Source organism: Oncorhynchus mykiss, chromosome 21 (genome assembly GCF_057628025.1).
Source record: "Oncorhynchus mykiss isolate SJ-2025 chromosome 21, ASM5762802v1, whole genome shotgun sequence".
NCBI classification, from domain to species: Eukaryota; Metazoa; Chordata; class Actinopteri; order Salmoniformes; family Salmonidae; genus Oncorhynchus; species Oncorhynchus mykiss.
Window position 1 is genome coordinate 19,067,149 of NC_143042.1, and position 19,822 is coordinate 19,086,970.

General features: G+C 45.6%; 1 pseudogene across 1 annotated transcript; it reads right to left on the minus strand.

Moving 5' to 3' along the window:
* Positions 1-1,226: 1,226 nt before the first annotated feature.
* LOC110501047 (branched-chain-amino-acid aminotransferase, cytosolic-like) lies at positions 1,227-17,808 on the minus strand (annotated as a pseudogene). The gene is made up of 10 exons (XR_016490429.1): positions 17,737-17,808; positions 10,572-10,772; positions 9,564-9,672; positions 8,090-8,208; positions 7,717-7,878; positions 6,438-6,580; positions 5,851-5,936; positions 4,636-4,776; positions 4,350-4,424; positions 1,227-2,510 (listed from the first exon to the last, which is right to left on the minus strand). The product of XR_016490429.1 is annotated as a branched-chain-amino-acid aminotransferase, cytosolic-like (transcript).
* Positions 17,809-19,822: the final 2,014 nt, after the last annotated feature.

Genomic DNA, 19,822 nt, shown 5'->3' on the forward strand with positions numbered 1-19,822 from the left:
TGAGTCAAGAGAAGAGGGAGAAGAGAGAGAGAATAGAGGGAGATGAGATGTATGCTCTGAGTCAAGAGAAGAGGGAGAAGAGAGAATAGAGGGAGATGAGATGTATGCTCTGAGTCAAGAGAAGAGGGAGAAAAGAGAGAGAATAGAGGGAGATGAGATGTATGCTCTGAGTCAAGAGAAGAGGGAGAAGAGAGAGAGAATAGAGGGAGATTAGATGTATGCTCTGAGTCAAGAGAACAGGGAGAAGAGAGAGAGAATAGAGGGAGATGAGATGTATGCTCTGAGTCAAGAGAAGAGGGAGAAGAGAGAGAGAATAGAGGGAGATGAGATGTATGCTCTGAGTCAAGAGAAGAGGGAGAAGAGAGAGAGAATAGAGGGAGATGAGATGTATGCTCTGAGTCAAGAGAAGAGGGAGAAGAGAGAGAGAATAGAAGGAGATGAGATGTATGCTCTGAGTCAAGAGAAGAGGGAGAAGAGAGAGATAATAGAGGGAGATGAGATGTATGCTCTGAGTCAAGAGAAGAGGGAGAAGAGAGAGAGAATAGAGGGAGATGAGATGTATGCTCTGAGTCAAGAGAAGAGGGAGAAGAGAGAGAGAATAGAGGGAGATGAGATGTATGCTCTGAGTCAAGAGAAGAGGGAGAAGAGAGAGAGAATAGAGGGAGATGAGATGTATGCTCTGAGTCAAGAGAAGAGGGAGAAGAGGGAGAAGGAGATAGGATGGAAAGGAGAAGTATGCTCTGAGTCAAGAGAAGATGGAGAAGAGGGAGAAGGAGATAGGATGGAAAGGTGAAGTATGCTCTGAGTCAAGAGAAGAGGGAGAAGAGGGAGAAGGAAATAGGATGGAAAGGAGAAGTATGCTCCTGCAAGCCACCACACGTTAGAGAATTTCTTTACAGTTTCCTGTCCTGCATGTGATCAACAACCAGTTAAAAAGGACTCCAGTGCAAGGGGTAAAGTACTGTATCTAAGGCTTTGGGAGCTGAGAGCTGTACCAGGGGGTTAGTTGGTAAGATGTGTGTGCTGGGCTCTATACCAGCCTGCCGCAGGGCACAGGGCTGGAACCAGCACCAAACAGCCCTATTTTCACTGGGAGGCAGCTCAGCCAGGAACCATGGGCCCTGCCCTGGGGAACCACACACACAAGGGTACACACTCACAAACACACACGCACTGTACTGAACATAATGCAGTAGACTCAGTAGACACAAATGTTTTGGTGCATATTTATTATTTGGATCAACAGAACAGGCAATATTGTCTCACTCGACGCATTGCATCGAGGACATAAATATATCTCTTCCATCAAAGTATATATAGAAACAGATCTTCCCTTTCTAGGTACAGAGATATCTGTCAATCATGGCAATACAGGTCTACAGTAAATGACAGACATTGGTCCAAGATAGTACATCACCACACAAATGACGAGTATTATGTTTGATTAGATATCACTATCAACAGATTGTAGATATAACATACATTTTGACATGAAACACCACACACTTGTTCGTGCACAGCAACTGGCGTGGAATGATATGACTACTTGCAATGCTACTTCGACTTGTGCTTTCTTCGATACCAGCGGTTGGTGTATCATTCTACCACTCTAGGTTCCAAGCTTCAGACGTCAGGGATCTCTCTCACTCTGATATATCAGGGCTTATTTCCAGTGTCATTCATCATTCTCTTGTAGCAGTACTAAAAGTGCTATCCTTGAGAAACTTGGTCCGCCATTTAAGCTCACTTTAAAACGGTTATATTTGTTCAAAATACAAATCTAAAATGCTCTATTCAAAATAGAAATACCATACTCAAAAAGAAGGTTTTCGCATGGCACGGGTTCAAACACACACTTGCATGTAACGGTACTGAAATACATAACCTCTGCCTATGTCACATGACCCCTTTAAAGGTCTGTTGAGTCAAAGTGGTGTAACATTAATTGCTGGTCATTGCTAACGTTACTCCTCTAAATCTTCTGCTGGTAATATTTTAGAGTTCACACTTTAGCAGGGCTGCCACACCAGGGCAGACTATTGAGATGTGCAGGGCAGGGTGTGTGAACGTGGAGGTCGTGCACATTTTGAGCAGAGTTAGAGTGGAATAATATTGCTACTGACCCTATGGGATTTCAAACTGAACATCCAGTATACTGCAATCTGAGTAAGATTATTGCACATTTAAAAGAGTTTACCCACACACAAGATTTTACTGATATAGATGTTACCCTAACGGCTGGTTATTTGGTGTGTGTGTGTGTGTGTGTGTGTGTGTGTGTGTGTGTGTGTGTGTGTGTGTGTGTGTGTGTGTGTGTGTGTGTGTGTGTGTGTGTGTGTGTGTGTGTGTGTGTGTGTGTGTGTGTGTGTGTGTGCTTGCGTGCATGTGTGTGTGCATGTATGTTGGCGTATACTGTATGCATATACAGTTTGTGTGTGCTTGTCTCAGATACCCACACCGCTGTGTCTTGGTTACCCGAGGACAGACCAGTCACTCTGGGTCGGGCCGTACTGTGACCAATGAGAGAAAAGATCATCAGAAGGTCAAAGGTTAAACTGGGGTCAAACAGGCATAAAACAACAGGCCAACAATTACAGTAGCAGTCACAAACTGTTTTAACTCCTTGCCTACAACACAGTGAATGGCGCATCCGAAAACACAAAACAGAAAAGAACAAATATCCCAAGAAATCTTGCGAACTCAGCCACACACAAAACAACGACCAAATCAAAACAGAATGTTCCTGAACTGCGACAACCGCGGAGACAAATCCAATTATTTACGTCTCATGTTGCAAATTAGTTGTAATGGACAGAGTCGTGAAAATAAATAAGCACCCGCGAAGAGAAACAAAAGAAATGCAATTTCTAATTAACATGAAAGAGAAACGGAGGGCCGTGTTAGTAAACCCATCTTTCATCCCTCTTCTCATCCCTCGCTCCCCTCGTCTTAGACAACGCGTTTGTTTGTGCCCAATGTCTTCTTCTTGGGGAGGCGGACACCATTCTGTTTCTCATCCAAATTAAATGTCAACAGATTTAACATCAGACTGGAGTTTTTTCTGCATTTTGTCGATGTTATTGTTCATTTAGGCTCCTCCGTCTCTCCCTCTCCCTCTCCCCTCCCCTCCCCGCCTCTCTCTCTCTCTCTCTCTCTCTCTCTCTCTCTCTCTCTCTCTCGGTCAAGCAGCGTCATTTGCGGCATCTTGGCTTTGATCACAAAGGCTGAGACAATAATTAGGTTTGTGTAATTACAGCAGGCATCTTAATGAGAGCTTTCAGGACTGTGTGTCTGCTCTATCTCCCATCCCTGCCCAGCCATTACTACATGAACCTCCTCCTATCTCCTCTGTCTGGCTGTGTGTCGGCGCCACAATGAGCTACAGGGGGAGAGAAGCTATCGCTAGGGCCACACATACACTCAGATAAGGCAGGCACGCACACACACAGATCCACACACACACACAGCTACACACACAGCACTAGTGGTTTGGCAGAGGAGACACACACAAGCTCTCACACAAAGCCGTGGCGATGAGGAGATTTAGAGGGAAAACGATAATCACCTGACCTAGCCCTGACAGGGTGAAATGATATGAGGCAGAGAGGAACACAAACTCACAGACGTAACAGAGAGACGGCCAGACAGACAGAGAGAGATACTGAGAAAGATCTAGAGTGAATGAATGACCCACTAAGTTTAACACCCCCACTAGGAAAGGTATTCTGGTAGGCAGGCAGGGGGAGTGGGATGGTATCCATTTACAGCTCTTAGGCGATGGAGAGTAGAACATACAGATAGTATGTGGCAAGCTACAGGGCAGAATACACACTACACTTTACTAATACAAAATGGCCCTGATACACTAACACAGAGGAGACAGAATCGAGATGAATCTAGTATGTATCTCTATGGAATAGTCTGTGTGCTGAGGATGACATCAGTCTAGGTCAGACAGTTGGCAGGCCCTGACGTCCATCCAGCTGTTACCATTACTGTGGGAGAGGCCACATCTGCTGTGAGTGTCTGCATACATACGTACCTGTTTGGTTGATTGCGTGACAGAGGACACTGTGCTTGCCTAACAGTATAGCTTCCTTCACTGTACCTGTCCACTTGCTGGGCTCAAACGAGTGATCCACTGCTTCGCAAACACACGTGACCGCCGACTCGACAACGTCTTCTTAGCCAGCTGCGCCTCCGAAAAGGATCCAAATTGATAGCGCGAGTGGAGGTTACAATACAATCGACCTCTGTCAAACGTGTCTCACCGGGCACACTCTGGTTGAATTAAATGACGTTGAACCAACGTGGAATAGACATTGAATTAATGTCTGTGACCACCTTACCTGTACATCATTGAGCTCCTTCATCAGTCTAGAGGCCAGCTGGGGGAAATCCTCCTGGCAGGGGATATGTAGGTTCTAGAGAGAGACACACACAATTTAAATATACTACTTTCTGGAGTAGCTGTTCAGCGGTTTATGACAAAGTGTTAAACGTGAAAGTGCTTGATTCTAATGTTTTGATCGCTTGCTTGATTGCATCATTCATCCATTCATTCAGTCATCCATCCATTCATCCATCCATTCATTCATCCATATGTTGTAAGGGTAGTGAGTTGTGGTTGTGTACCTCTCCCTGGTAGAGTATGCGTCCCACAGGACTGACCACACATGCAGTAACAGAGCCAAACATCTCCTTAACACGGCCCTCTTTCAGAGCACAGCACAGGTCTGCCATGGTCAGGTACCGCTCACACACCTTAAACTCCCCCTAGAAGAGGAGAGAGGGAGGTGGAGGAGGAGAGAGGGACAACCCCAGTTGTAACTAACCTGATTCAGCTCATCAACCAGCTATTCAAATAAGGTGCGCTAGATTAGGGTTGGAGTGAAAGCTTACAGGATGGTAGCTCTCCAAGAACAGGGCTGGAGAACAGGGCTCATCTTAGTTGCCAGATCTGCCTGTGCTTTAGCCAAGTCCTCCAAGATTCCTTGTCATGCTATACATGTATCTGATCTGGCAACCAGACTACTGGTTTAATGGCCAGTGATAGCCGCTGGTATAGTGCCTGTGCCCCTGTAGCAGATGGAAGCACCCCTGGTGGTATGTCCATGCGAGTGTCAAGTCCATCTTTCCCTTAATTAAACCCCGAGTGCCATGGCAAGTTCAACCCTCTATCTTTCTGTTGCCCCCTAGCTTGTGCCCTGTGTTGTTGTTGAACTATCTTATGTCTTACCCTTAGAGAACACATTGTCCTTGCCCCCCTCTTACCCTCTCTATATACAGTACCAGTCAAAAGTTTGGACACACCTACTCATTCCAGGTTTTTTTTTATTTTTACTGTTTTCTACATTGTAGAATAATAGTGAAGACATCAACACTATGAAATAACACATATGGAATCATGTAGTAACCAAAAAAGTGTTAAACAAATCAAAACATATTTTAGATTTGAGATTCTTCAAAGTAGCCACCTTCGCCTTGATGACAGCTTTGCACACTCTTGGCATTCTCTCAACCAGCTTCATGAGATAATCACCTGGAATGCATTTCAATTAACAGGTGTGCCTTGTTAAAAGTTAATTTGTGGAATTGTTTTCCTTCTTAATGCATTTGAGCCAATCAGTTGTGCTGTGACAAGGTAGGGGTGGTATACAGAAGATAGCCCTAATTTGCAAAAAAAATCAAAAAAACTGTTTTTGCTTTGTCATTATGGGGTACTGTGTGTAGATTAACGAGGGAAAAAACTATTTAATCCATTTTTGAATAAGGTTATAACATAACAAAATATGGTCAAGGGGTCTGAATACATGCCGAATGTACTGTATATAATTCTCTCTCTCATACCCATTTCCTGGTGAGTTCCAGGATGCTCTGCCGCGTGATCCCAGGTAGGATTATTCCATCCAGAGGGGGCGTTGCCAGCTCCTCCTCTGGAGAGAAAAACATTGGATGAACAAATGAATTTAACAGATCTTTTAGTGTCAATGGAATATCCAATCTGACCCAGTTTACAAAGATGAGGTGAAGAGGTGAAGAACAGCACTGGCTATGTAAGACTGCAGCTGCGGTGATATACACTCTAACCACTAGATGTCGCTGTTGTACAATCAGACACAAAGATCCGTTTCCTGTTCAGTAACATTATGTCCATATCAACAGATCTAGAAGAGGATGGTCGTGTTCCCCTGCTCAGACATTGCTGACGCATGCCAGATCTTTCAATGCCTGGATAGGTATTTTAAGTATCAGCTAACCACGTCATATGTTCTAGAAATTGTGTGGCATGCAACCATTGGTTGATGCATGGAATGTCTGAACATGGGAACGCAACCCATATTTCCTTTGGCCTTGTCCAATTGCAAAAGCCCGATTAAAGCAAAGGTATTATCTCTAATCTCATTGGCCATGACACTGAAAGGGATCATGATTACCTCCTTTCTCATTATTCCAGAAGAGGAACATGTTCATGGTTCCGACCTCTGTGATTTGATGGTCGTCTCCGTACAGCCAGAGGACCTGCTGGCACCCATAATCCACTGCTTCATGCTGGGCGTAGATAGATGCTCCATAGTTCCTGTAAACAAACCACCATGTTCATGTTCATTTTAATCCACAAACGAGAGTTGTCCGTTTACATTTAAATTCCATGTGTCGTAATCCAAAATGATTTGACACTGTTCCGTTCGTTAGAGTAACCAAGCGTGTGATCTTATTGTGTACTGTACATAAATCGTGCCACAATGAAATCCAAAGCTCTTTAGAGTTGAATCTGGTGTAAAGCTGTATTAGTAGTGTTGGCAGGGTAGGGATATTAGGGTCAGGACAAATTAGTAGAACATGTTGCAAATCAAGCATTTTTACTGCATCTCAAAAGAATACTACCATGTCTGTTCTTCCTTTACTCAAAGGGTACAGTAACCAATTCCAATCCTAACTTGTGATATGTTGGATATTTTACAGTCTCCAGTCCCTCCTCTAACCCTCCCATCTTACAGTCTCCAGTCCCTCCTCTAACCCTCCCATCTTACAGTCTCCAGTCCCTCCTCTAACCCTCCCATCTTTCAGTCTCCAGTCCCTCCTCTAACCCTCCCATCTTACAGTCTCCAGTCCCTCCTCTAACCCTCCCATCTTACAGTCTCCCGTCCCTCCTCTAACCCTCCCATCTTACAGTCTCCAGTCCCTCCTCTACCCTCCCATCTTACAGTCTCCAGTCCCTCCTCTAACCCTCCCATCTTACAGTCTCCAGTCCCTCCTCTAACCCTCCCATCTTACAGTCTCCAGTCCCTCCTCTAACCCTCCCATCTTTCAGTCTCCAGTCCCTCCTCTAACCCTCCCATCTTTCAGTCTCCAGTCCCTCCTCTAACCCTCCCATCTTACAGTCTCCAGTCCCTCCTCTACCCTCCCATCTTACAGTCTCCAGTCCCTCCTCTACCCTCCCATCTTACAGTCTCCAGTCCCTCCTCTAACCCTCCCATCTTACAGTCTCCAGTCCCTCCTCTAACCCTCCCATCTTTCAGTCTCCAGTCCCTCCTCTAACCCTCCCATCTTACAGTCTCCAGTCCCTCCTCTACCCTCCCATCTTACAGTCTCCAGTCCCTCCTCTAACCCTCCCATCTTACAGTCTCCCGTCCCTCCTCTAACCCTCCCATCTTACAGTCTCCAGTCCCTCCTCTACCCTCCCATCTTACAGTCTCCAGTCCCTCCTCTTACCCTCCCATCTTACAGTCTCCAGTCCCTCCTCTCCAGGCTCTGATGTATTTTGGAGTCGGCCCAGAGAGAGACAGGTTTAGCTCCTGTACTGAAGAAGGGACCAACAGGACTCAGGATCACATAAAGTAGAGCACGGGACGGCTTCTTCACTCCTAGAGACCGCTAGGAAGGGACACAAGCCACACACACACACACGTACACACATGTCAATAGTTGACATACTCTTGAACTATTCACAAATAAATTATTGCTACTTCACCAACAAGTACAGGGGAAGCTAAATAGAGGGAGAGCCCTGTTACAACATATGAGAGTGAATGAGACAGGCCCTCACAGAAGGAGACAGAGAGTGGTTGGTTGGTCATCTCCTCACCTCAGTACCCAGGGAGTTGGGTCGGATGTAGAGACTGGCAGAGTCCGACTGGGGTACCCACTCCAGATACACCTGTACCAGCCTCCTGATACACTCTACCAACTCTGCCCTGTCAAACGCTTGGAGGAGAGAGGGGGGAGATGACCAATGAAAGATTGAGCCAGGAAAGGAGAAATGGGACAAAAATATGAACAAACATAACCTTCAGTGACTGCAGCAGACTCTCTTATCCAGAGTGACTTAAAGTTAGTGCATTCATCTTAAGATAGCTTAGTGAGACAGCCACATATCGCAGTTGTCGTAAGTACATTTTTCTCAATTAAAAAGTTATCTGCAAAGTCAGTGCTAGTAGGAAAACAATTATGTTGATGTTCTGGGGAACATTGTTCCAGTCTTGTACTGTACTGTACATGACATACTTTAGATACTAGACACTGTATCTACACCGAACACAAACATAAACGCAACATGCAAAAATGTCAAAGATTTTACTGAGTCACAGTTCATATAAGGAAATCAGTCATTTGAAAAAAAAATCATTGGGCCCCATTCTGTGGATTTCACATGACCGGGAATACAGATATGCATCTGTTGGTCACAGATACCTTAAAGAAAAGGTAGGGGGCGTGGATCAGAAAACTTGTCAGTATCTGGTGTGACCACCATTTGCCTCATGCAGCGCATATCAGGCTGTTGATTGTGGCCTGTGGAATGTGGAATGTTGTCCCCCTCCTCTTCAATGGCTGTGTGAAGTTGCTGGATATTGGTGGACACTGGATCACATTGTCGTACACATCAATCCATAGCATCCCAAACATGCTCAATGGGTGACATGTCTGGTGAGTATGCGGGCCATGGAAGAACTGGAACATTTTCAGCTTCCAGGAATTGTGTACAGATCCTTGCGACATGGGGCTGTGTATTATCATGCTGAAACATGAGGTGTTTGCGGCAGATGAATGGCACGACAATGGGCCTCAGGTTCTCATCACGGTATCTCTGTGTATTCAAATTGCCATCGATAAAATGCCATTGTGTTCGTTGTCCATAGTTTACAGTATGCCTGCCCAAACCATAAACCCACCGCAACCATGGGGCCCTCTGTTCACAATGTTGACGTCAGCAAACCGCTCGCCCACATGACACCATACACGTGGTCTGCGGTTGTGAGTGAGGTTGGACGTACTGCCAAATTCTCTAAAACAACATTGGAGGCGGCTTATGGTAGAAAAAATTTACATTAAATTATCTGGCAACAGCTCCAATTACACACTCCGTCAAAATCTGATACATATGTGGTAATGTGAGTGGGCTTGTATTGTCCCCAGCACAAGGTGCACCTGCGTAATGATCATGTTGTTTAATCAGCTTCTTGATATGCTACACCTGTCAGATGGATGGATTACCTTGGCAAGGGAGAAATACTCACTAACAGGGATGTTTGTTCAGTACCACAGCCTGTATGTGTTCTTACCGGCAGGCAGGCCCTCTGCAGACTTCGCCATATGGTTCATGTTAAGCATGGGTCTGAAGAGACGGACTTTGTCATCAGCACCTCGGTATGCCTTCATACCCTCAAACAACTGACCAGAGATCAGAGGAGAGGAAAGAGACAGGGGTTAAGACTGGCAGACAGGAGAGAACCACTGACGTCTAGTCATTCTCTGAACAGAGTGAATATACAAAAATGTAAATGTAAACATAATGAATGAGGTCCAGAATGGGAAATTTGCTTCCTGAACCTATGTGTGTGTGTGTGTGTGTGTGTGTAAGTTTCAGTACAAATGAGTGTACATGTGTTGGCCATTTATGTCCAACCCACTGTCCTTCAACTATCCTAGCTGTGCCTATTCTTGTCCTAGCTACAATTAAAGTGTAGTACATTCATCTTAAGCTCTCAACACAAACTCTCAGCATCTCAGCAGCACAGTCTGTTTCCTGATTGAAAACACTGAAATTGGGTCTGTAAGATGTGACAACCATGGGGAAGGTCCTATACATACCTGTAGTGTAGATGCTGACCTGTACATTTTCACCAGTGTTGGAATTGCTCATTGGTAGACTGGTGCCAAGTATGTTACATTAGCTACACGTGCCTGTTTAAGCCTTGCATTTGGGAAGTTTTCAGACCTTTTCAGACCTTTTGACGGTTGTTTCTCACATTTTGTTAATATTTCTGCCATCATTCATTTTCGAACACTAGAATTTAAAGAACCGGCACCTGATTTTGCACCTTTAACTTTGTCTCCTGCTGCTTTGTCATATCCTTGAATGAATTGATGTTATTAAACATATTTAATGTACTTATAGATTGCCTAAGTTATTTTAGTACAAAATAAATATTTTTTTAAAATTAAATGTATGTAATAAATCTACCAACATATTTCCACTGTTAGTCTTCATTACTATCAGCAAGAATGGACAGCATGAGCGTGAGATACATTAACTTTCTAACAAGGCCTAACAAGGTGGTGTTTCCTACCTGCACAGCGTAGAGCATGGCTGAGCGGGCCGGGTGGAGAGACAGGTTACCAAAGGGCTTGATGTGAGGTTTCTGCCAGCCTCCAGCGTTGGTCCACTCTATGGTCAACATGTGGTCAGAGAACACAGTTCCAAACACCAGATTGGTCAGGTCAGGTTTGGCCTTGTGGGTCTGGGACAGCTCAATGACCAGGTCAGCTGCCTGGGGGGGAGGATATAGAGGACATGGTTTAGATGTAAACTCATTCACACTGCTTTAGGTGTAATATACTGTATGTCATTGTCCACAAACACTGTTGTAAAATGTATAGGTATGTACCAAAACACTTCTGCAGCATTGAAGGTCCCCAAGAACACAGCCTCCATCATTCTTAAAGGGAAGAAGTTTGGAACCATTGATACTTTTCCTAGAGCTGGCCCCCTGGCCAAACTGAGCAATTTGGGGAGAAGGGCGTTGGTCAGGGAGGTGACCAAGAACCTGAATGTCACTCTGACAGCGCTCCAAAGTTCCGCTGTGGAGATGGGAGAACCTTCCAGAAGGACAACCATCTTTGCAGTCCTCCACCAATCAGGCCTTTATGGTAGCGTGGCCAGATGGAAGTCACTCCTCAGTAAAAGGCACATGACAGCCCGCTTGGAGTTTGCCAAAAGGCACCTAAAACAAGATTCTCTGGTCTGATGAACTCTTTTGCCTGAATGCCAAGTGTCATGTCTGGAGGAAACCAGGCACCATCCCTACGGTGAAGCATGGTGGTGACAGTATCATGCTGTGGGGATGTTTTTCAGCGGCAGGTACTGGAAGACAAGTCAGGATCGAGGGAAAGATGAATGGAGCAAAGTCCATAGAGATCCTTGATGAAAACCTGCCTCAGAGCACTCAGGATCTCAGACCGGTGTTGAAGGTTCACCTTCCAATAGGACAACGACCCTAAGCACACAGCCAAGACAACGCAGGAGTGGCTTCAGGACAAGTCTCTGAATGTCCTTGAGTGGCCTAGCCAGAGCCTGGACTTGAACCTGATCTAACATCTCTGGATAGACCTGAAAATAGCTGTGCAGCGCCGCTCCACATCGAACCTGACAGAGCTTGAGAGGATCTGCAGAGAAGAATGGGAGTAACTCCCCAAATCAAATCAAATTTTGTTGGTCACATACACATTTTAAGCAGATGTTTTTGCAGGTGTAGCAAAATGCTTGTGTTCCTAGCTCCAACAGTGCAGTAGTATCTAACAATTGACAACAGTACACACACATCTCAAAGTAAAATAATGGAATTAAGAAACATATAAGTATTAGGATGAGCAATGTCTGAGTGGCATGGACTAAAATACAGTAGAGTACAGTACATACATATGAAATGAGTAAAACAATATGTAAACATGTTTAAAAGTGACCAGTGATTCCATGTCTATGTTCATAGGGAAGCAGCCTCTAGGTTGCAGGGTTGAGTAACCGGGTGGTAGCCGGCTAGTAATGGCTATTTAACAGTCCGATGGCCTTGAGATAGAAGCTGTTTTTCAGTCTCTCGGTCCCTGCTTTGATGCACCTGTACTGACCTCACCTTCTGGATGATAGCAGAGTGAACAGGCCGTGGCTCGGGTGGTTGATGTCCTTGATGATCTTTTTGTCCTTCCTGTGACATCGGGTGCTGTAGGTTTCCTGGAGGGCAGGTAGTGTGCCCCGGTGATGCGTTGGGCAGACTGCACCACCCTCTGGAGAGCCCTGCGGTTAAGGGCATTGTACAGTTGCCGTACCAGGCAGTGATACAGCCTGACAGGATGCTCTCAATTGTATATCTGTAAAAGTTTGTGAGGTTCTTAGGGGCCAAGATGAATTTAGCTGTTGAGCCTTCTTTACTACACTGTCTGTGTGGGTGGACCATTTCATTTTATCAGTGATGTGTACGCCGAGGAGCTTGAAGCTTTTCACCTTCTCCACCGCGGTTCCGCAGATGTGAAAAGGTGTGTTCTCTCTCTGTTGATCAGTTCTTTCATTTTGTTAACGTTGAGGTTATTTTCCAAACTTGATGATTTAGTTGGAGGCGTGCGTGGCCATGCAGTAAAGGTTAAACATGGTGTACAGGAGGGGGCTGAGCACGCACCCTTGTGGGGCCCCTGTGTTGAGGATCAGTGTAATAGAGGTGTTGTTTCCTACCTTCACCACCTGGGGGGCGGCCCGTCAGGAAGTCCAGGACCCAGTTGCAAAGGGCGGGGTTTACACCCAGGGCCCCAAGCTTAATGAATAGCTTGGAGGGTACTATGGTGTTGAAGGCTGAGCTATAATCAATGAACAGCATTCTTACATAGGTATTCCTCTTCTCCAGATGAGATAGGGCAGTGTGCAGTGCAATGGCGATTACATCATATGTGGATCTATTAGGGTGGTATGTAAATATATAGTGGGTCTAGGAAGTCAGGTAAGGTGGAGGTGAAATTATCCTTAACTAAGCCTCTCAAAGCACTTCATGATGACAGAAGTGAGTGCTATGGGGCGATGTTCATTTAGTTCAGTTACCTTTGCTTTCTTGGACACAGGAGCAGTGGTGGACATCTTGAAGCAAGTGGGGACAGCAGACTGGGACAGGGATAAATGGAATATGTCCGTAAACACTCCAGCCAGCTGGTCTGCACATGCTCTGAGGACGTGGCTAGGATATTGTCTGGTCTGGCAGAATTGCGAGGGTAAATGTCTTACTCACGTCGGCCACTGAGAACGAGAACCCACAGTCCTTGGGAGCAGTTCACCTTCAGGATATGTGGTTTCGAGTTTGCAGAAAGTCCAGTGTAGTTCCTTGAGGGCCTTCGTGGTATCGGCTTGAGCGGGAATATACACGACTGACTATAACCGAAGAGAATTCTCTTGGGAGGTAATACGGACTGCATTTGATTTGTGAGGTATTCTAGATCAGGTGAACAAAAGGACTTGAGTTCCTGTACGTTATCACAATCACAGCATGAGTAGTTAATCATGAAACATACAACACCGCCTTTCTTTCTCCCAGAGAGTTCTGTATTCCTGTCTGCGCGATGTACTGAGCATCCAGCTGGCTGTATGGACGGGGACAGTATATCCGGACAGAGCCAGGTGTGCCAAGCTTGTAGCGTCATACCCAAGAAGACTCAAGGCTGTAATCGCTGCCAAAGGTGCTTCAATAAATTACTGAGTAAAGGGTCTGATTACTTATGTAAATGTGAGACACATTTCAGTTGAAGGCATTCAGTTGTACAACTGACTAGGTATGGGGGATACCTTGTCAGTTGTACAACTGAATGCCTTCAACTGATGCCTTTTCCCTTTCCCTATTTCAGTTTTGTATTTTTTTTATAAATTAGCAAAAATGTCTAAAAACCTGTTTTTATTTTGTCATTATGGGGTATTGTGTGTGAATTGATGAGGGGGAAAAACTATTTAATTGATTTTAGAATAGAGCTGTAACGTTACAAAATGTGGAAAAAGTCAAGGGGTCTGAATACTTTCCAAATGCACTGTGTCTCATCAGGTGCTTCAGAGTTCTGCAATTCTCCTGCTGGCCAGTAGAGGACACTCCAGGCTTTTAACTTCTAGGAACTTCTCAGTGCCTGTCTGGATTAGGCCTGTCTCAGATCTACCCTTCCTGGGCTGCATTTATTTACACAGGCAGCCCAATTCAGATTTTTTTCTCTCACTAATTGGTCTTTTGACCAATCAGCTCTGAAAAAGAGATTGGTCAAAAGACCAAATAGAGGACAAAAGATTAGAATTGGGCTGCCCGCGTAAATGCAGACCTGTTGCAGCATTGTGTAATCTCAGATTACAGAGGGGTAGTGCTGGCCAACAGTCTGAGAGAGCACTGTCAGATTACTCTCTCTCTTTCTCACAGTCACACGTCACTGACTACAGCTTTGGTTACCAATGTTTGGCCTAATATCGCCATTTACTTACCCAGCCATGAATCTGATACATTGATATTTTAAAACTTCAGTGTGATAAAATTGGATAAAATAAGGTACATTTTCTAGTGACTATATCTTCTCATTAGTTCAGAATTCACACATCTTTTAAGAAGTGCATTGCATGACAAATCACTTCTGACCTGCTGTGAAGAATCTGAGATAGGCACATTTACAGAGATCCTGATAACTCTGTTAACTAATGTAATAGCACAAGAGAGCACGACTGTTACGCTTGTCGATGGAAGGAACAGACCAAGGTGCAGCATGGTAGGCGTACATCTTACTTTATTCAATGAACACTGAAAAAACAACAAATACAAACTAAATGTAAAGTTTAGTAGGGCTAAACAGCACAGTACCAAAACAAGATCCCACAAACTACAGGTGGGAAAAAGCTGCCTAAGTATGATCCCCAAATAGAGACAACGATAGACAACTGCCTCTGATTGGGAACCATACCCGGCCAATAAAGAAATAGAAAACATAGATTGCCCACCCTAGTTACACCCTGACCTAACCCCCCCCCCCCCAAAGGTGCGGACTCCGGCCACAAACCTGAACCTATAGGGGAGGGTCTGGGTGGGCATCTACCCTTGGTGGCGGCTCCGGTGCGGGACGCAGACCCCGCTCCGCTCATGGCTCCGCCAACTTCAGTGGCGCCTCTGGTGTGGGGATCGTTGCCGGAAGCTCCGGGCCGTGAATCATCGGCGGAGGAATCGAACCGTGGATCATTGCCGGGGACTCCGGACCGTAGGTCGGCGCCGGGGACTCCGGACCGTAGATCGTCGTTGGAGGCTCCGGACTGGGAACTGTCGCTGAAGGCTCCGGACTTGGAACCCTCGCTGGAGGCTCCGGACTGGGAACCCTCGCTGGAGGCTCCGGACTGGGAACTGTCGCTGAAGGCACCGGACTTGGAACCGTCGCTGGAGGCTCCGGACTGGGAACCCTCGCTGGAGGCTCCGGACTGGGCACCCTCCCTGGAGGCTCTGGACTGGGCACCCTCCCTGGAGACTCCGGACTGGGCACCCTCGCTGGAGACTCCGTGCCATGGATCATCACTGGAAGCTCTGGGCCATGGATCATCACTGGAGGCTCTGGGCCATAGATCATCACTGGAGGCTCCGGGCCATGGATCATCACTGGAGGCTATGTGCGTGGAGCTGGCACAGGACGTACCAGGCTGGAGAAACGCACTGGAGGCGGGTGCATGGAGCTGGCACAGGATGTACTGGACCGTGGAGGAGCATTGGAGGTCTGGAGTGTAGAGCTGGCACAACACGTCCTGAACAAATTACCACCCTCGCATGGCAAGTGCAGGGAGCTAGCACAGGATGCACTGGGCTGTGAAGGAGCACTGGAGACACAGTACGTATGGCCGGCGGAGGATATCCTGGACCGAGGAGGAACACTGGAGACCAGGCGCGCTGAGCCGGCACCACCTGTCCTGGACAGATGTCCACTTTCGCACAACAAGTGCGGGGAGCTGGCTCAGAACGCACCGGGCTGTGGATGCGCACTGGAGACACAGTGCGTATCGGTGAGTACGGGGAGTTGACTCTGGTTCAAACCCTGGCTCCGCCAACCACCTCCGCCAAACCCTGGCTGCCTCTCGGGCTTCCGTCGTGGTCGCGAACCCCGGTGTCGTCGTTGTTCCTCCCTCGCTGCCTCCGTCTGCTCCCATGGAAGGCGATCCTTTCCGGCCAGGATCTGCTCCCACTTCCAGGATCCCTTACCGTCCAAGATATCCTCCCATGTCCAAGATGTCTGCTCCTCCTGGCCACGCTGCTTGGTCCGTTTGTGGTGGGATCTTCTGTTTTTGTGTAGCTGCCTGTGAGCAGCCCAGAATGTCACGTATGGTTTCCTTCTGTATTGTTTTTGGTGAGGTGCATATTTATTAAACATGTAGAACTCTAAGGACGCTGCGCCTTGGTCCATTCATTCAGACGAGCTTGACAACGACTTAGATGTGTAAGGTGAATGAGTTTCAAGTAATCCATGTTCAGCGTAACATCACACGCTCCATTGGTCAGGGATTACCAAACTATAAATACTCTACATCCAGCTCAGGTGGGTCACAAAACAGGAGTCAGATTCCTACACGTGTGTACAGTAACAACACAGGGGTCTATAGCGTACACAAGCTAGGCTCAGATACAGTACTACAGAGGTGCTTGTCGTTCAAGACTACAGACCTGATGCAATTATGAGGATGTAGCATCCATGAGGCCATTTTCTCAGACATTGATGAATTAATAACAGGCTTAATCCAGCTGTGAATGTCTTCATCTTAAAACGGTCCTGCACAGCCCATGACAACTCTCTCTCTTTCTCGTTCTCATTCTCGTTCTCGCTCTCACCCCTGTCTCTCCCCCTCTCTTTCTCCTAATCACCAAATCACCACCTGCGACTGCCGCCTGCCTGGCTGTCTCCTCCTTGTGCAACGTTAGAGAGCAGAGTAAATCAGAGCTAAAAGCCTGCGGCAGATCACAGGTCACAGCCTGATTGACAGGTGGTGCTTAGCTTTATCTGGGAAAGTGGATTCTCTACGGAGACGACACAGGACCTCCTAGATAGACCAGGGCCCTCATCCTTCTCTTTCTCTATACCTCTCTGAGGGCCACAAAGGGCCACAACATTGAGTATGTGGTTAGCACAGGGGTCTGGGGAGCACAAGCCAAACGAGGGGCCCCAGAAGGAGTTAACCCCCATGGATCTATAAGTCGAACATCTCAGGATCTCAGGTGGATTTCTTTGACTCTGTTTTGCTGAGGCGGACGTATTGTTGTTTTTGTAGGGGGATGTGTTTTTGTTGTTGTTGATCTAACGGACTGAGAGGCATTAGGAGAGCCATGTTTGTGGGGGCAGGTGACCATGCTGTTGGTGTGACCTGGACCTTTTGATTGACAACCAGAGGAGGTTTTATGAATATCAGAATCATATCCAGGAAACATCAAGATGGTGCAGCTGGGCTCCTCGCTGAAGGCAAGTGATTCATCTGATTCCCCACACTGAAATGGGCAGTTGGAGGGAATGGCGTCTCCAGTTAGCCATACACTGACAAGCTTCAAATGTCTTGTGATTGCAGTTTTACATGCAATATAAATTCACTAATGTAGCAGTGTACTATGCAATATGTGCAATATCTGAACTGTTCCACATTAAAATACCATTGCTGTACCACATGCCTTTGCACACACTTGAAATGAACGAGGAATAATGCTCATAGAATGTTACCTTGAAGCTGTGGATGCTGTCTTCCATGCCACTACTGGTGGATACATCTTTACCGGAGCCCTGGGAGGACATTGTAAACAACTTTATATAGATGACAACTTTACATGGGATGTAATCAACTACATATAAGCCTAAGCTTATTAAAACATTCACACTCGGGTAGTGTATTCAGACAATGAGAGAGTAACAGGGTTAGTTATTTAAAAATTATAATTGGTAACATAATGGGATGGGGAGCAGGGAGAGATGGGGTTGTTGGAAAGAACATTGAGATTTGCTAACGTAAATTGAATGAGGATAGGAATAGGTATTGTCTGTGAGGGTGGAATTCCCTGCTCTGCTCAGCAACAGCACAGGAGCTCATTTTACCTGCAGCAAGACGGTAGTCTGTCGCTAGGTGAACTGAAGGCTTGCATTTATATTAGGCTACCAATTACTCCACAAGCAAAGGCCTAATCATATAATAATAACAGGCATAATAATCATAACAATAATGGTGGTCGAATAGATTATATAATACAAGCTATTTTAACATGTGATCATGCAGTAAATACTGTGAAATAACGTCATTGATTAACCTTTGTAGTTATTATGAGCCATTGGTAGGCAGCCAATAAATAGACAGGCTGGTTATAAGAGCGACATGCGAATAACAGAACATCCCGTCGGCGTGATGCAGTTATATAAAATGTGTCATCTTATGCTACAGCTGCCATCTCAAAACACATAAGGCTAAGCAATATAGATATGTTCAATCATTTTTATCATCTCAGTCTCTGGACTTTGACCCCATTGAAAACCTGTGGTTTGAATTGAATGGAGTGGTCCATAAGCGCAAACAAAGGATACTGGGAAATATCCTGTATGTAGGAACAGTCTAATATCCCTCCCAATGTGTTCTCCAATCTCATAAAATATTTTAGAAAAATCTAAACACATGTAAAGTGTTGGTCCCATGTTTCAAGAGCTTAAATAAAAAATCCCATACATTTTCCATACAGACAAAAAAACATTTTTCTCGCAAATTTAGTGTACAAATTTGTTTATATTTATGTTAGTGAGCATTTCTCCTTTGCCAAAGTAATCCACCTGAAAGGCGTGGCATATCAAGACGCTGATTAAAGAGCCTGATCATTACACAAGTGCACCTTGCGCTGGGGACAATAAAACACCACTCTCAAATGTGCAGTTTGGTCACACAAGTTTTGAGGGTGCGTGCATTTGGCATGCTGACTGCAAGAATGTCCACCAGAGCTGTTGCCAGAGAATTGAATGTTAATTTCTCTACAATAAGCTGCTTCCCATTTGAATGCACAGAGATACCGTGATGAGATCCACCGCCATCACCTCATGTTTCAGCATGATAATGCATGGCCCCATGTTGCACGGATCTCTACACAATTCCTGGAAGCTGAAAATGTCCCAGTTCTTCCATGACCTGCATACTCACCAGACATGTCACCCATTGAGCATGTTTGGGATGCTCTGAAGCGACCTGTACGACAGCGTGTTCCAGTTCCCCCCAATATACAGCAAATCCGAACAGCCTTGAAGAGGAGTGGGACAACATTCCACAGGCCACAATCAACAGACTGATCAACTCTATGCCAAGGAGATGTGTCGCGCCACATGAGGCTAATGGTGGTCACACCAGATACTGACTGGTTTTCTGATCCACACCCCTACCCTTTGCTTTAAAGGTATCTGTGACCAACAGATGCATATCTGTAAGGCCTACTGAATTTATTTAAATTGACTGATTTTTTTATATGAACTGTAACTCATTCATATCTTTGAAATTGTTGCATGTTGCGTTTATATTTGTGTTCAGTATATAATATGCATTGTAATATACAACAAACAGGTTTTCCTCCCTGGATTATCCCTGCTGTTTATGGCTTTTCACTTACTATTCTTCTCTCAGTTATATATTAAATGTACAGTTGAAGTCAGAAGTTTACATACACTTAGGTTGGAGTAATTAAAACTAGTTTTTCAACCACTCCACAAATTTCTTGTTGATAAACTGTAGTTTTGGCAAGTCGGTTAGGACATCTACTTTGTGCATGACACAAGTAATTTTGCC